Source organism: Epinephelus lanceolatus, chromosome 9 (genome assembly GCF_041903045.1).
Source record: "Epinephelus lanceolatus isolate andai-2023 chromosome 9, ASM4190304v1, whole genome shotgun sequence".
NCBI lineage: Eukaryota > Metazoa > Chordata > Actinopteri > Perciformes > Serranidae > Epinephelus > Epinephelus lanceolatus.
This window is the reverse complement of record NC_135742.1, coordinates 36,842,299-36,848,298: the sequence shown is the minus strand read 5'-3', so window position 1 is coordinate 36,848,298 and position 6,000 is coordinate 36,842,299.

Here is a 6,000-nt window from a genome sequence, read left to right as displayed (position 1 = left end):
AGCTATGCAATGTATGACCATCAGGGGTATAAATATAGGCAGTGCAGGCAATGCGATTGTGCTGGAGCTCCTGGGGTGAAGAGGCCTGTACAGAGAGCAGGCCCTTCCAAGTGATTCAGATTGCCACCTTGAAAATATACCTGTGTTCGGGGCATCGGTAGCGTAGTGGATAGTGCCAGCACCCCATGTACAGAGGCATTGCCTCGCTGCAGCGGCAGCCCTTTGCTGCATGTCAGTCCCCACTCTCTCTCTGTCTCCCCATTTCACTCTCCGTCCTGTCATTAAAGGCAAAAAGCCAATAAAAATTATCTAAAAAAAAAATATACCTGTGTTCAAAGATAAATGAGAAAAAAGTGTATTATTAACTTAAAAATGGTGCCATTTGCTATATATGTCCTCAAAAAGGCAAACCCATCTGTGCTAGGGTTTTCCTTTACATTTTTTTTTTTTTTTTTTCAAATAGTCAGTAGCTATCGAAAACAAAGTTATATACTTTTCAATTAAATTATTAATTTCTTGCTTTCTTTGATATTATTGTCAGATATGCTATGATGATAGCTGGGTAATATGTATGTTGATGTCCAATGTCAAGTCTCCACATATGGGCATAATACCAATCTGGAGTTTATGCATGTTTGGTTGTAATTTGCTAAGCAGAGGAAGAAAAGCTGTCCAATCTTGCAATCATCATTTCCTGTAAGTGTGCAACGGACATATTTCATCTGAGACCACACTACCCTGTCAATATTCGTGCACATTGTGAGTATATGCAGTGTTAGCCTGTCGACAAAGCAACTTTGGTTGATATTTGCTGGTTTACATCTCAACCCCCCTGTTAGTCTTGGAACAGATTTGCTTATAATCACAATGATTGTTGACCCAGTAGTTTCAGCTACAGGCCTGATGAAGGGGATGCAGGCTACTGTACAGGAATAATTTCAGGGAATAAGGGAGACAGATGTGAATAGTGCTGAGTGTTTTAATTCATATAAATCATTCTTATTACCTCCACAACAGTAAAAGTATTTTCCATTTACAACTATAAAGGAAAGCTAATGAAGCACAGTGGCAGATGTCATGGTTTTATCTGTGACAACCCAATTGAAAGCATTTAACTTAATAACCCACCCCAGAGTTTATATGCCTATTACCATTAATGTACAAGTACAATTATAGGCCATACTGACTCTATTGTGTCCACATATCCAAAGACCCATTAGAAACTTTCTTTAAAACCATGAACATGTTCCAATATTTACACCATAGCTGTACAATGACAAACATTTGCTAATGATGGAGAATACATATTCAGCAACCAGTGTCATAAACAACTGGAGCTACATGCACAGCCTCTTCCTCTAAAATCCCTTTCAAGTACCTATCTGAATATTCATTAGTGAACCTTTCCACTTGAAGTTGTTCTAGAAACCCCCTCCTTATTGTACTCATCCAGTTAAATAACTGCATAAAAGCGTAGTCAACCGCACCTTTGAATGTTAATGTTAAAGATGGGAGACATTGCAAAACAGCTTTGATATGCATGATGTGGTACAGTGCTTCTCCTGACAGCTCATTCTTATGCTCTGGACACAAGGCCTTGTTTATTAAAAGCCGCTGAGGATCCAACCTCGGCTTGTTGTCATTACATAAAGCTTTTGTAATAATTTATCTTTCAGTGCAGTGCCATGAAGTCAAAACGTTGTGATATGCATAGGCTACCGGTCCTGTCAAGTCTATTTCTATCCTACTATTGTCTATTTCATTTCTGCTATTTTACTGGTGAAGGTGTAGGCCAGTCAGCCAACCACAGAGCCTGTCAAACTGTCAGCAGTTATGAAAGCAATTCACAGCAATCAAATGTCAAGCTACCAGTCGGATAGCGGAGAGGGAGAAGAAAACAAAAAGAAAAGAAAAGGTAATTACAGTGCTGAGCAATACAATATAAAAGTTTCATACATTATGTCAAGAGCAAAAGTTCTTTAGCTTTGTTCCTATGTTACACAATAAGTTTATATAAACATATAATATATAACACCTCAAACCTCATATATATATATATATATATATATATATATATATTTCTACCAAGACATTTTGTTTTCCATTGATTTTCAGTTTTGCACAAAATAGAAGTGTGGTTAACTGAAATAAAATAATGTAATGTAATGTATAAAGTAATATTTTAGTTCATATAAATGATATTTTGATAATAAAGGGGATGGGAAACCAATTCAGACAGTTTTAGGTAGAGGTGTGAACTTGGACTTGGACTTGGACACGTGACTTGGACTTGAGTCAAACTCATCTGGTGACTTTAGACTTAACTTGATAAAATCAAAAGAGACTTGCAACTCGACTTGGACTTAAACACCAATAATTTCGCAAAGACTTGAGCTTTTTGACTTGAATAGTTGATACCTTCCCCAAAGCCCAAAGATTAAAAAGTACGTTATTTAAAAAGAGTGCCATGAATCTATTTATTTCCTGTCATTTCTTTAATCAACTCACATTAATGTTATTCATTCCCAGCAGGCTGACAATTGGTCCCCTAGATCCACCAATCTGACAGCATCTAGTCAAGTGCAGGAGAGAAACATAAAGAACTAACTTCACATTACTGAGCACCAGTTGAAAACAATGATTACAAAGATAATGCCATTTGCATACAAAAACTATTTGGTGGCAGATGGAGACACAACAACTTTACATGAACTTGTTTTAACAACTAAGTACAAATTTTATAAAGTATTCATGATTTTTGTAAATTTAATATAGTATTATTCTGTTGTTAGATTGGCAGTACATTTGTTTTGTTTTTTCCACTTGTATGAGGTCTGAATCTGTGGCTTCATGCTTGATGTGTTTCAATGCTCTGCTAAGTGTGAACTTATGTGAGAGATTATCACGTAATGCAAGAACAGACATTTTGTCAAATATATGTGTGTTAATTAATAAATGATTGGACATGCATAAATAACCCTTTTTTTCCAAAGCAGCTCACACATTTGCATCACTGGCTGAGACTAATAAAAGGCGTCTTGCTGAGATACCCATGTCACACTTCATTCAGCTGCCTCCTATGTGGAGCCTTTAGCGGGAAGTGAGTCATTCCCTCTTGCTCCTGTGTCGGTGGTGAAGAGATGAGCCGCATGACCCCAGTGCATGATTAATTAGTGATCATTATCCCATCTCCGCTCTCCTCAGTGGGTGCTGTGCTTTTGTCCTCCCTTTATTAGCATAGTTAGCTGCCCTACCAGCCGCCTTTTGACGTGACTCTGGAACATGGGAATGTGTGTCGCTGAGGTCTGGCAAAGGCTGTCCGGTATTCTGAACGGATCCCTCTGTGTTATGTGGTGTTTCTTCCTTCTCCGTAAGATAAAGACAGAGAAGGGAAGCAAGCGAGGAAGGAAGGAAAGGCTCAATAATTGACTGCGAGAGTGTCATTAGACCTACGCCTGTGTAATTGTGCCCAAATTAGAAAGTAGTTTATTCACTGAAATACACAACACAGTTTTAAGTTAATATCAATTCATTAACAAACATACAATATGCCAATTTTCATTAACTAGTAGGGTATCTTTGCCTTGTTTGGACATTTAGAGGAAGTATTGCCCTCAGTAGATACCTAGAGTTGCTACTACTACATGTGTAATCAGTTATGAAGAGAAGGCAACCACGGCCTGTTTCTTTATGTGCTGATTATAACTATAATCCACGTCATTTGAGCCAGGTCAAATGGTGTTAGTATTGTTATATAATGTTATTAGGACTAATGTTGGATGACATTGCCTTGTATAACTCTTGCACTTTTTTATTTTGAAATTTCTCATATAAATGACAAGTTGAAACACAATCAACATTTAAGTGATTGGCTGACCTTATACTGTGGCTTAAAAAGGGAGCACCTTGTTATTAGCAGAGCGCCAGTTAATTCAAACCTATTACGGGCATAATCTAAAAACACATCTGAAAATTAAACGCAGCCCTGCCAAAGCCTGTAATGAAATGAGAGATTAAAGAGACTTTAGAATATGGCATCAAATTAAATATCTGAGACTAATTAGGATTTCATCTGTAGCACATGATGCATCTTTGTAATGACTGAGATTTAAAAAATATCATATGTGCTTACAAGATTTAAATGTTTCAGTTTCACTTTTGCAGGTTTGATCAGTATCAGATCCAGCTCCAGAACAATGGTCAGTTAGAGATGCAGGGGCAGGTGTAGAGGCAGATAATGTATCATTTTATACCAAAGGTGAAAAATAAGGTCAGTTACACTAGGTTTAGGAAGCAGGTGGTCAAATATCAGATTTGACAAGTGTTTTGATAATTTGAGTAGTTTGTGCATAGGTCAAGCCGTGGGAGGTCAAATGAAGTAGAATGTTCTGGGTTAGGGTGACCTGACCGTTGGAACAGATGTACCAAGTGTCGTAATAGGAACGGTTGTTTTTGCCAGAGAGACAAAGAAGACAGGAAATATTGGCGCACGAAGTCCAGCTCTAGGAACAAACAAAGGAAATCAGGAGAACTTTAGATTCCCAGGGAATATGACCCAAGCATGTTCACACACACATACACACATACACACACATGCACATGAACGAGAAGACGCCCATTATAAAAGCATTTGAAGGGTGATTGTTCAGTGCTGTTTCGCTGTTTCACTGTTTTGCTGTGTAGACTAGTATACTGTTGTATGCTGAGTTCTGCGATTAAAGTAACCCCGTTGGCTGTAACTTTTCTCCGTGGTTCTCCGAGTCTCTTCATTTCAGTGTTTGCTGAAATTGAGCATTTTCCTTACACGGGGCAGTTTTAGAAGTACTTGTGAATGAGAGAATAACCAAAATTTAATTTACAACTCCTAATTAATATATAACAAAAATTTTGCTCAACTCAAGGAATGACATGCCTGCAGACTCTTGAGCTATTCCATTAGAAGTCTCACATTTAGATGTTCATACAGTGTGCAGCTGGCTTTTGATGTATTTCACATAGAAATGTGTTTCTGAGATTCAAACATAGAAATATACATGTCTGTTGCTGATAAAACTTGCAGTCCAAATAAACTTTGGTCGTTTTGTTTGACTTCATTTATTCAGCCTGAAATTGTTAATGTCCGCCAATTTCTGTGTGGAAGTGGTGGGTACGTTGTTTAGTTTTGTCCCAAGAAAACGGGTCCCACCAATGTCACAGTTGTTGGCAGTGGTTGCTATGAACAGTTTACCTGATGTTTTTCACAACAATGAAAAAAAAAAAAAATTAAGAGTTGTATTTCTGTAAATCAACTTGATCCACCCCTGTTGCCATTTTTGTGTCACAATTTGTCATGGATGTATTCAAATAGCTACATAGGTAGATGATGTCTCTATTCTAAATCCTGGCCATAATGCTCTGATAGGTTTATATAAATGTGTCCAGTGAAGGCACATGTTCAACACAAGCATTTGAAATTTTCAACAGAAACTGCTACTTCCTGAACAATTCTGCTCTACTTGCACATGAAAAAGATGACCTGTGCCTCTGATTTTAGAGTGCTCTCAGTCAAAGGAGGGATGCTCAATGCCAGCATCAATAAGCCCTTAGAGCTGACCCAGGGGTGTAAATATAGACAGTGAAAGCGGGTTACACTGGGGTCCGTGGGTGGGGGTTGAGGGGGGCTTGTAAACAGGGCAGGCCCTCCAAAATTGTTGTTTGGAGAACAGGCCCTCGCTAGTGATTCAGATTACCACCTCAAAAATATGACTGTTTAAAAATGAACCCATTTGCTATATATTTATATATCCCTCATGGTTTTCTTTTCTGGGGACAGTAAAGTAGTCAGTAGCAATCTCTAACAAAATTATGTGCTTATTCTACATAAACTATAAAGACTACCAAGTACTAAAAAACCCTCTCCAAAGAATAAATAATTTCTTATTTTCTTATTTTTTTGTCACATACAGATATGCAATAATGATTGCTGGGTAATACGTTGATGTTGTCCATTGTCAAGTCTAT